This window comes from Eubalaena glacialis, chromosome X (genome assembly GCF_028564815.1).
Source record: "Eubalaena glacialis isolate mEubGla1 chromosome X, mEubGla1.1.hap2.+ XY, whole genome shotgun sequence".
Lineage (NCBI taxonomy): Eukaryota > Metazoa > Chordata > Mammalia > Artiodactyla > Balaenidae > Eubalaena > Eubalaena glacialis.
The window spans coordinates 87,627,924-87,640,865 of record NC_083736.1 but is presented as its reverse complement, the minus strand read 5'-3'; positions in this window follow the sequence as shown (position 1 = coordinate 87,640,865).

Here is a 12,942-nt window from a genome sequence, read left to right as displayed (position 1 = left end):
TCGTCTTTGCTGATGTAGGTGAAGGTGGGGTCATGTTTTTTTCTGTGATTATTGGCTGCAGTTAGGCAGTTATTGTTTAAAGATTTTCTCTTTAGGAAGCTGTCCTTTGCTAGAGAGGGCAGGCTTTTGCTAGAGATTTTTTTCTGTGTCCCTTTTCATTTCCAGATTGCTGGATTTTCCAATTCTGAGTTTGGGATATATGAAGCAAAAAGAAAACTGTGGGAACTCACCATGTAGCCTTCCTTGGGTTACAAAGTTTCTAGTTGTTCTGTCATTTCCTTCTCATCTTTCACAGTCTTTTTATGTTTGTTTTAAATGTCCAGGGGTTTTACTTATACATTGTGGGAGGAATAGAGGAAAGTACGTCGATCCCATCTCAATATTTTTAAGAGTGTAATAGAGTTCTGAAACAAATGTGGATAATCACTAATGTATATTCTAAACACATTTCAATAAGAGTAAACATTCTCCTAAATAAAAGTGGTTGTTGAATTTTCTATTGGTGTAGCGTTATTCTCAACTTTTCTTTACATATATAATATAGTTTGGTCTAAAGACTATAAAGCTGAAACACATTATTATCAAACTTTGCTAATAAAATATCATGTCAATTAAGCTTTGGAATAGAAAAGAAAATAAAATCTATTTCAGTTGAAGGCACTTCCTATAGTCATATATATGCAATTTTAGAAATTATTTAAGATACTGAGCAAAAGCAAAACTATATAAGACATAGATGTGCTCATGGTAGCATAATTTGGTAACTTCTAAATTATGCAAGATATATAACTTAATCTTATATTAGTATAACAATAATGAATATCATAGATAAAAACCACAAATTGAATGTCTCAAGGGGTATTCTCATTTAAATGAGAAAATGTTATATGAAATGATCATTTTGTCACATCTCATTTGATATATACTAAGTAATAAAGATTTGGAGTAGCGAAGCCCCAAAAAACTGCTAAGATAGTCAATATTTCTTGTGAAAATGTTTTGTTTATTTTGAACGTATTTTTGATTACCAATTCTGTAGGCAAGGGTATTTGCATTTTTTAGCAAATAGAAATTGTTCTATAGTTTTCATTTAAAATCTGATGATGAAAACCATAAAACACTCTTTTGAAAACAATACCCATAGCATAATATTACTTGTTCCCACAACGAAGCCAATCCATAGATCTCTGAACACCTGCTGTGAAAAACAACTTAGCTTGATCTTACTCTAGCAGTAACAAATATTGAGTATCAGAGACTATTTATGCAGTCTCTAAGCAATGGTAATAATTATAGTCAGCGGGGGAGAATATTGTAGTTCTGACCTTAGGGCAGCTAGAATAAGTCTCTATTGCCCCTGAACAAAATAGTGTTCTTATTCTGCCAAGAATCGAGCAGGGCTAAAACTAGCAGTTATGATAATCAATATCTACAAGGAATATTTGAAGCTGGAAAGTCTTGATATAAATAAAAGTTCTCGTTCCGCCCCCCTCCAGTGAGACTGTTTTCTTATGCATTGCAAAAAGCAAGCAGTGTATACAATTTTTTAATGCCATGTATTTTATTTGTTTAATTTTTCCTTCATACAGTAAAACCTTAAAGTCGCTCTTACACATTGCTGTATTGTGAAACAATAATTTCCTAGCCACCTTTTATAATTGCAAAAATTAAGATAAGTTTATATTGCAGTAGTAATTTTCCCCAACTAGGTCTCTCTTTGACTTGATTTTTTAGTGTGGCAATGTAATTCAGCTTTATTTCAAGCTTGTCTTGTTTATAGCTATGAAGGATGTTTAATTTAATAACATAGATACCTGCTTCTTTTCTGTGCGCGCACGCGTGTGTGTGTGTGTGTGTGTGTGTGTGTGTGTGTGTGTGTTTTAAGATATAGCATATGTACAGAAGAGGGCATACAACCTATATGTTCAACTTAAAGATCATTTATAAAGTCAAAACCGATGTAACCACATCCTGGTCAAGAAATAGAACATTGCCATTCTGCAGAAGCTTCCCATTCACCCCCACTTGACCAAATAAGCCTCTTTCCTACATAGAGAGAACAAGAAGCCCAACTTTCATAACAATCATGCCCTTTCTTTCATTATAGGTTAATCATCTAGGTAGGCATCACTAAGTAACCTAGTTTATTTTTTCTATATCTGAAATGTATATAAATGGAGTCACACATAATTTTGTGTTTGTCTTATTTTGCTCAGCATTATGCTTGTGAAATTCACCCATATTCCTTATAGCTTCAGTTCTTCTATTTTCATTGCTCTACAATGTCCTGTTTGCCAATAGTGCTATGATGGATATTTGGATTATTTCCATTGTTGACTGGAAGAAAAACTCACAAGAAAGTTGCTAGTTTAGTTTTACTCAGGGTCTTACCAGAGACTATAGCCCAGGAAACAGCCTCTCAGTAACTCTGAGAAAGTGTTCCAGAGAAGCATGGTTTTCAGCAAAGTTTTATATTTTGTCAGAACAAAGAACATCAAACATGGCAGGGATATATTCTTTCAAGGTTTCAGAAGAGACAGATTAGCATGTACACAATGAGTCAGCATGACCTTGGCATCTGGGAAAGGAACATTATCTTCGAGGGAGTATTAGCAGGGGCGTCATAGAAAGGGAGGCATTTATCTCTATCTTCAAAGTGGACATTATCTGGATAATGCATTCTTTTCTTTAATGGTTAAAGTAGATGTACAGTGTATGTTTGACCTGCCATAAGTCAAGCTGCCTGGTTCAGACCAAATCATGTATAAGCCAGTGGGATAACTGAATAATAGGATCTGTATATCTTTGAGAAAATTAATTAGTAACAAATTATCTCACACAGTGTTTATACCAATTTGTATGCCAATCATTGCAGTATGAAAGCTCTCTTTGCTGCATGTCCCTGTTAATATTTGATATAGACAGACTTGATATTTTGTTTGTTGCTGGCACTTAAGTTTACAACTTACATTTATATTGATTTTTATCCAACAACCTTGGCAAAGTCTTATTAATTACAATAGAATTTATAAATAAGAATTTTGTATCATCCTTTTTCGAATCCTCATGCCTTTTTATTCTTTCCCTACTTCAGTGGTTAGCACCTCCAGTGCAATGTAGAATGGAAAGAATGGCAGTAGATATCATTGCATTATTAAAAATAAGACAGGTAGAACTTTCAATATATATTTAAATTTATTAAATGTGTTGTATAAAGATCTTGTATCCAGAAATCTTGTTCTAACTCATAGTTTTTTAGTAGATTCTTTAGGTTTTTCTATATAAAAGTCACATCATCAACAAATAAAGATAGTTTTACTTCTTCCTTTCCAATTCATATGCTTTTATTTCATTTTTTGGTCTAGTTTTTCTGGTTACAATCTGCAGTACAAAGTTGAATAGAAGTAGCAAAAGCAGACATCCTTGTCTTATTCCTGAACCTAAGAAGAAGACATTCAGTATTTTGACATTAAGTATCCAATATAATTTTACCAGTGAGATTTTTGTTGATGCCATGTTTCTGGGTGAAGAAGTTACTTTCTGTTCCTACTTGGTTGAGTGTTCTTTTCATGAAAGAGTGTTGGGCTTTGTCAAATGCTTTTTCTGCAACTATTGAATTGATCATATGATTTTTGTCCTTTATTATTATATTACATTAATTGATTTTTTGAATGATAAACCAACCTTGCATTCCTGGGATAAATCCCACTTGATCATGGTGAAAAATCCTTTGTACCTGTTGCTGGATTCAGTTGACTAGTATTTCATTGAGAATTTTTGCATCTATTATTCATAGAGGATATTTGTAGTTTTCTTGTGATATATTTGTCTGGTTTTGGAATCAAGATAATACTGGACTCATAGAATGAGTTAGGAAGTCTTCTGTCATATTTATTGTCAGATTTTGTGACAGATGGGTAGTAATTTTTTTTTAAGTTTTTGATAGAATTCAGCAATATGGCTTTTGTTTGTGGGAAAATTTTACATTACTAATTCAATCTCTTCACTTATAAATCTGCTACAGATTTTCTCTTTCTTCTTGAGTTAGAATCAGTAGTTTGTATCTTTCTGAAAAATAGTATTTTTTCTAGGATATATATTTTTATGTTTTTTAATAAAGATAAATTGCCAACAAATTTCCATTTAAACAATTTAGAGTGTGTGCAATTCAGTGGATTTTAGTACATTAGCAATGGTGTGCAACCATCACCACAATCTAATTCTGGAACTTTTACATCAACCAAAAAAGAACACCTGTATCTGATAGTAATCACTCATATCTACTTAATTTATCAAAGTCTAAAGTTGTCCCATACCTTTTCTTTCTTCCTGGAAAATGCAAGAATCTTAGTATAACTTAAACTCCATCAAAACAACCTCCTAGCTTATAAGTTATTTCTTTTATATCTTTCTTTCTCATTCTCTTTTCAACTTCAAAAACTGACTATTATTTTATAAGTCAATGTTTATTTACATCATCTCACAAATTTACCCCATTCTTTGAGCTGCTTCTTATTCTTTTTATCTCAGACCTTCCATCTGGGTTCACTTTCCTTTAGAATGTCTTTTAATGTCGACCAGAGAACCAGCTCTTACAGTTTTTATTTTCTTGAAATGTGTTTATTTCATTCTTATTGTTAAAATATATTCTTACTGGGCATAGAACTTTTGGTAAGTATTGAGTTTTTTTTCAACAATTTGGGGAAAGTATTCCATGTCTTTGAGCTTCCATTGTTAATATCAGGAAATCAGCTTTCAGTAAAACCTTTGCTCCTTTGAAAGTACTCTATCTGCTCTCAGTGCTACCCAGCCAGACAACCAGGAACATATCTATAGCAGAACGAGTTGTTTTTATTACTTATTGCAATGAGGGAAAACACACACCATGGAGAATCATAGGGTGCCTGAGTAAGTGGATGTTAAAAAAATACTGAATATAGAAGTTGGGATTTGATTGGGTGATTTGGGGGAAAGTCTAACAAAGTGGAGGTTAATTATACACTGAATGCTATTGTAATGTGAGAACATTTGTAAGATTGGATAGATCAATAAATCTTATTTATAGGATTGGAGACTAGAATGAGGTTAACATTATAACTGCTAAAGAAGTGGCACTCATTCATGTTGGCCAAGAGAAGAGGTGTTTGTTATTTTTTGAGTTTTACAGTGCCCCTCCCCCCTTTTTTTGGTCTGTGCTTAGAAAAAATTATGAAGCGGAATTATTTTGTCTCATTTATCAAGGTCTCAGAGTAACGTTGTCTGAGGTTAGTATTCTGTGATGTTATTTCTAATAGGAAAATAGCACAACCTAGCTGTGAGTGTCAGGGCATCTTCTAAATGCTAGGGCATGCTCCCTCTTTTACAGTTATCTTTGGAAATTTTTAAATCTTTGTTTTAATCCATAGTGTTCTTGATGGTCTGCTTCTAGGAGTATATTTTTACATATTGTTTTCATAATTATTTGAATTTCTTGAATCTATGGGTTGGTGTCTTTCACAAATTCTGGAAATTTCTTAGTCATTATCACTTCATATGTTGCCTCAGTGCATTTTTTTTGCCTATTCTTCTAGAAATATAAATGGACTAATGTTAGAGCTAGCTTCTCACTCTAGCCTGCAAATGGCTTAATATCTCTGTTTCCATCTAATTGTTTCTTTGTACTCATTCCAAATATTTTCTTCTGAACTGTATTCCAATTAACAAATTTTCTTTAAGTCCGTTAAGCCATCCGTTTAGATTCTTTTTATTTAATAAACTTTTTAATGAAGTATAACAAACAAGTATGGTTATTTTCACAAATTGAAAATAACCATATAATCTCTGACCCATCCCAATAAAGAGTATTACCTACAACCTGGAAGCACCTCTTTCACCCCTTACAGTAATTACTACCAAATTCCTCTTTGAGGGTTGCAGTTATACTGACCTACATACGATAGATTTATCATGCTTACTTTAAAACTTTATATGAATGGAATTAAAATTGATTATCTTATTTTACGTTTGGGGTCATTTCTGAAATATGTTTGTGTTTTTGCCCATAGCTATAGTTCATTCATGTCCATTGTTGTGATAAGCAGAAATTTATTTAAATAGTATGCTGTGGAAAGGTGACTTGGCATATTTCCAATTCGAGAGTATTATAAATAATGCAGGTTTGAAAATTTTCGTGTACACATGTATGCATTTCATCTGGGTAGATACAAAAAATTGGGATGTATGGTTCATAGAATATTTATACGAATAAATTTAGTAGAAATGTCCAGTTAATCAAGTTTCTGTACTAATTTACTCTCATACATTGCTACTATGATTGTTTCTTTTATTTTTAGTTATTAAAAAGATATATATAGTGATATTTCAATGTGGCCTTATTTTACATTTCCCTAATTATTAGTGAAGCTTACCACCTGTTCCTAATGATTATTAAGTTGTATCATTGTGGTTTGATTTGCATTTCCCTAATGGCCAATGATGTTGAGCACCTTTCCATGTGCTTATTGAATATTCGTTTATCTGCTTCAGAGAAATGTCTATTTGGATCATTTGCCCATTTTTAATTGGGTTATTTTTCTTTTTATTATGGAATTGCAATATTTATTTATATATTATAGCTACAAGCCCTTTAACAGATACATGATTTACAAAAATTTGTACAGTTCTATGGGTTTTAGTTTCCCTTTATTTATGACTTCCTTTGAAGCACAAAAATTTTAACTATCGTGATCTCTTATTTACCTATATTTTCTTTTGTTGCTTGACTTTTTGGTGTCATATCTGAGAAACCATTGCCCAGTCCAAATAGAGAGATAGATAGATAGATAGATGATAGATGATAGTTTCTTTGTATGCCTTGTCATTTTTTTTTTTTTTTTTTGAAAACTAGACATTTTGGGCAATGCGTTGTAACAACTCTGAATGCTGATTCCCCTCTCCCCTTTCTGGGGCTTCTTTTTGCTCCTGTTTGCTTGTTTACTTCTTTGGTGACTTGGCTGTTGTAACTAAAGGGTTGGGACATACATTCGCACACAGCAATGGCAACCCTGCAGTCAAGGGTATGAGTTCACTAAAAGCAATAATGGTGCCTCTGTCCAAGGTGTGGGCATGTGCACAGAGGCTGTGGTGTCAGAGTCTGGGGTGTGGTTACTCTCACCAGGGTAGTGGTTCTGGTGTCTGGAGTGCAGATGCATATCGAGTGGCTGCAGAGATGATATCCAGGGCATGTGTGCAGTGGTGCCAGGACTGGGTGTGGGATGGTGTTGATGACTCCAGCCCTGGGAGAGAGCAGCAGTGACTCCCTCTCTGGGGGGAATGCAGCTTTGTTAGTTGTAGCCAGCGCTGGCAAAGACTGAGGGAATTCTCAGTGGCAAAACCTGTGAGAATCCATGGTGATGATGAGGAGGTCTGCAGGTATTCTCCAGCTCTTCTTTTTCCCATGGGGAGAGGTCCTAGCTGAGGGGGTCCCTCTTGCTGCTTAGCCATGCCAGACTGGGGGATAGGGTGACTGAGGGATAGCTAAAATGCTTCCTAGGCTTTTTTACGAGGCCATCTTCAATTTTTGCACTCCAACAAGTTGCTCTACCTTCTTCATTATACTCTGGAACTTTCATTGGTAAATGTCTATTCAGTGTTTTTGTTGGAGAAAGAGCATTGGGACCTCCTAGCTTGCCATCTTGCTGATGTTACTCCAAGGAATATATGATCTTTGATTAGTAGATAGAGAACTTTGTCAGAGAAATAGAAAAAATATATAATCATATGTGGAAATACTAGAACTGAATACTATAATAATTGAAATGAAAGTAGGTCATTTTAACAGAAGATTGGAGATGGCAGAAGGAAAAGTCAATGAGCTAAAAGACAAATTAATAGAAATTATTCAATCTGAAGAACAGAGAACCAAAAAAATAGAGAAAAATTAACAGAGTCACAGGGACTTGTGGGGTAATATTGAATAATCTAATATACATGTAACAAGAGTCATGAAGGAGAAAGGAGTGAGATTGTTACAGAACAAATATGTGAAAGTGTACTGGCCACAAATTTGCAAAATTTAATGAAAAACACAAATTTAACAATCTAAGACGCTCAGTGATCCCCCAGGATATACAGGATAAATGTAGAAATACATATGCAAACACATCATAGTTAAACTGCTGAAAACTAGACAGAGAAATATGTTCAGAGAAGACAATAGGGGGGCAAAAAATTGTGCATAGGAGAACAAGGATAAAAATTCTGTTTAATATTCTTTGGAAACAATTAAGGCCATAATTGTATATCCGATATAATTATCCCTCTAAAGCAGGGGTATAACTGAAAGATGAGAAAATGCACCTCCTACTGACTTGCCCCATGAGAAATAGTAGAGGATGTCATTCAGGACAATAGGAAATATTATCAGATGAAAACTTGGATCTGCAGGAACGGATAAACAGCACTGGAAAATGTGGTTCAAATGGCAAGGACTGAAACAACCTTGGACCACATGTTGCCATCTGCCTCTGAATTGTTATGTGGGAGATAAATTAACTTCTAGCTTATTAGAGCCACAGCACAGAAGCTTTGACTTAACCTTAGTTAATAGAACTATATAATCATAAGCCAAGTTAAGAAGCAAATCATGATCAGTACATTAGAAACAGCACATGTTCTCTCCAATCATATCTCCCTCCCTCCAACTCCAAACACTAACCTAAATTTTTCTATTCTTTGTAGTTTTACCCTGTTACTTCATATCTCAAAATAATATATTGCTCATATTGCATATTTTTGAACTTTTCATAAATGGAACAATATAGTGTGTATTTATCTACAACTTTTTCACTCAAACATAATGTTTGTGAGAGGTGTCCACATGAATATCTATAGATATAACTAATTCAGTTTCACTGATGAATATTATTCCATCATACAGATAAACTAATATTTATCCATTCTTCTGTCAATGAACATTTGTTTCCCTGATCCCAAACTTTGTTGTTGTAGATACTGCTGTTGTGAATGTCATTATATAATTAAAAATCAGAAGAAAAAATGTTTCAAGAAATCTTATGCCAACTGAATTTATGATAGACACCATTAACATAGTCTGTTTCTTCTCTGCATAGTCTGTATCTCTCTTATGATAGTGGATCTGCCTCTGCGTTAGATCAACTTGACCTGGCCTCCCATTTTCTACCAAGGAAAAAGAAGAAATAACTAAACTATTTTGTGATCCTGACTCTGATTTCGTTCTTATAATGATCTCATAGATAATGACTCACTTTTGTGTTCCTTAATATATAAATCATTAAAAGAGTCAAATTTTAATAATTTTGATTTCTTTTCTCAAGGATTGTGAAACATTTTAGATGATTTATTTTTATAAAAAAATTTAAAATAAAACAAAGTTCTGCTTTGATAATCTATCAGTCTAAATAGGTGAAGATTTACTGTTGTATTTTGTACGTATTTAATATTATGTCTCATACTATATTAGAATAGATGAAAGTTCCAACTGAAAATTTACATAAGAATTACAAATATGTTCCCATATATCTTAACGTCAAATTTAGAGGAAGACATAAACACACCCATAATATGTTATGGTATATTGTACATATAAGGTTATGTATATTGGCTACATGCTGAGTCAAATATTTATAAATAAAATATATAATATATTCCATATTCAATGCATTTGGTCTACCTTAATATTGAGAGTAAAATTCTGTTGATTTTCCTATAATGTTAGCCTAAATCAAAAATGAAAAACATTTTTCAGTGGGTTTAGAAACATAACCTTAAGTATTTTATTCTTCTAACAAAATATGAGTAACTTTCTATTTACATTTAATAAATTGTCAACGTGTGTGCTTTAGATAAAAGATGTATATTTTACATTCTCTTTTAAACAACTTTGTTTCTCTTCACACATACCATCCCTCAAAAAATTCTAATATAGAATTTCAGCAGGAGGCAGTTCAGTGCCAAGCTTCTGAGACACTGGAGTACTCGTCGGGACTATTGATTTCCACTGTGTATTTTAGCTCCATATAATAGAATTCTTATGGGCCTAAAAAATTTATTTTAGATGAAATTACTGGGGAACCATAAAAAATCAACCCAAATTGGTAAGAAAAATCACAATTTAATGAAGTATAAATATTGATTTATATATTGCTTCAGAATACAAGCTTCACAAAACTTATATAGACAAGCTTTAATTTAATATTTGTTTCGTCATAGAAACAAATCATTTACATAAAGCCTCATATTATTCAGAAGTTAAAAAATTAAAATTACAGATAGCCAAGTATCTTATACAATTTTATAACTCTGTATAATCCAACACACCATCCTAGGTATTTAGAATTCAATATTATTAAGTCCTATGTGATTGTATATAGTGAGTGTGAACAGTTCAGTAAAATATTTAGATATGAGGTAAGGAAGTAATATATTTCATGTAAGATTGTATCAATCTATTTTCTTAGTAATAGACACATTAACATTACAAATAAAATCTCTTCTTTTCCTTTCCTAAAGGAAAGTACTATTTTTTAATTTATAAATTCACTTGTGCCTTCCATTATAATTCATTATATACATTGAAGTAGAAATATGTACACTGTATTAACCATCCATTAGGGAAAATGGTGGGATTTTTTTCATGCTTTCCCTTTCAGAATTTGTCTAAACATAATTAATCACATTTTTCCAAGTAATAATCCACTACCTACAGAGATGAGAGAACACAAGCATTTATGGCTATATAATCTTTATTAGTTTTTCTCTACAACTCTGATTGCATAAGTAACTTTTTGTTACATTTTATCTACATAAATTTGAAAGTTGAAGAATTTTTGTCACACTGAAAAATGCACCTAGATAAGCATCATTCCCAGAGAAGAGTGAGTTGAATTCATACATACACCTCCAAAGTGAATAATTCAGAAGTGCAAAATCATCCCAAGGTTGATCTATTCAATGTGGCCATATACATTTTTTGAAAATAATGAAATAACTGTGTGTGTGCATGTGTGTATGCAATTTGTACCAGGTACTCATTATCATGTATAATTTAGGTAAAGATTAAGAATGTGCACCAAACTGTATTTTCAGCTATTCAAAGTGTACATCATCCAAAAATGCAAAGTAACTAGAACCCTCTTTTCATTACTGATGGAAAGGCAAAATGGCATAACTACTTTGGAAAACAGCTTGGGTGTTTCTTAAAAATTTAAACATATACCTTCCATATAACCCAGTTATCTTACTTATATTTCTACCCAAGAGAAATAAAAACCTCTATTTACACTAAAACCTTATGTTAGTGATTATGGCATACTATTCATATCCCCCTCCCCACCAATCAACCAGTGAATGGATAAAATATGGTGCAGCCACACAATAGGATAATACTCAGGAATAAAAGGAATGAAGTATTGATTTATGCAACAATATGAATTAATCTAAAATGAATTATGCTAAGTGAAAAAAGCCAGACTAGAAAGGCTACATATTGTATGATTTCGTTCATATGGCACTCTGGAAAAGACAAAAATATAGACATAGAAGACGTCACCATCATGGATAAATAAGATGCTCTCTTTGTCTCTTCCCTTCAATCTACAAGGAGTAAAACATCCACAAGAAGTCAACAAAGGGGCCTCTGCCCGACACAGCAGGACATGAGAGAATTCCACATATATGTATATCTAAAGGTGGTGTACTAGAACACATAGAGGAGTCAGAAGTGGGGAAACAGCAGAGGCAGTGTCTGCAATGCTGGCCCTCTGGCTGAGGCAGCTGAACCCACAGCCCCAGAGAACCTAGTGGAAGCAGGAGAGACAGCACTCATAACTATGGCTTCCTGGTCACAAGGTCCCTACAGCCACAGGTAACTGGGTAGCAGTGTCATTGGAGCCTAGGACCCCATCACTTCAGCCATGAAGTAGCCCATATCTCTGGCTCCCTGCCCCTTCACTGCAGTGGAGCCCACAAGCCTTACAACACTGGACACAGCAGAGGTACCCATGCAATCCTGGCTCTTATCTCTGCCACCCACCCCTTTCCCCACAGCACCAAATCCTGCAACTCAGGGGATCCTGGACATGGCAAAAGAGTTCAACATCCTGGTGCCCTAGGTGGCAACACCAGCGACACTGCCAATAGCAAGATATCAACAACTCCAGAGGCACAAGAAATGATAATGAGGGCATGGGGAGACACCTCTGACAGAGGCAGTGGAGGATAGAAAGTGCTGACTTTCAAATACAAGCAGAGGCAGCTCAGGTGAGAGAAAGCAGAAACTTGTGCTATACAGCTGCCTACTGGAAAACAAAAGAAAGACCTCTAATTTCTAATCTGTTGAATCATTAGAATCAAGTAGAAAAGTGTTCACTACTTCTAATGCACCAGCAGAGGAACAACTCATTAAGCACCCTGAAGAACCACAGTGACACTGTACCACAAAAAGAAAATAACAATTCTCCAAAAACCAAACTCACAGACTATGGTAATCCAACTGATAGAGAATTCAAAATAGTTGTCATGAAGAAATTCACAAGCTACAAGAAAACTCAGAAAGGTAGTTCAGTGAGTTCAGAAATAAAATTAATGAACAAAAGAGATAATATAACAAAGAGATTGAAACTTAAAAAAATTCTGTAGCTAAAGAACTCAATAAATGAGATGAAGAATGCATTAGAAAGCACTAGAAATAGAGTAGACCATGTGGAAGAGAGAATAAGTGACCTTGAAGATAGAAAACCAGAAGAAAGAGAAACAACATTTTTTTGAAGATGAGGAAATCCCATGAGTTATCTGACACTTTTAGGAAAAGCAACAAGTTACACACAAGAGAATTCCCAAAAGGCTATCACTTGACTCTTCAGCAGAAACTCAGCAGGCCAGAAGGGAGAGGCACGATATAGTTAAAGTGATAAAAGGGGAAAA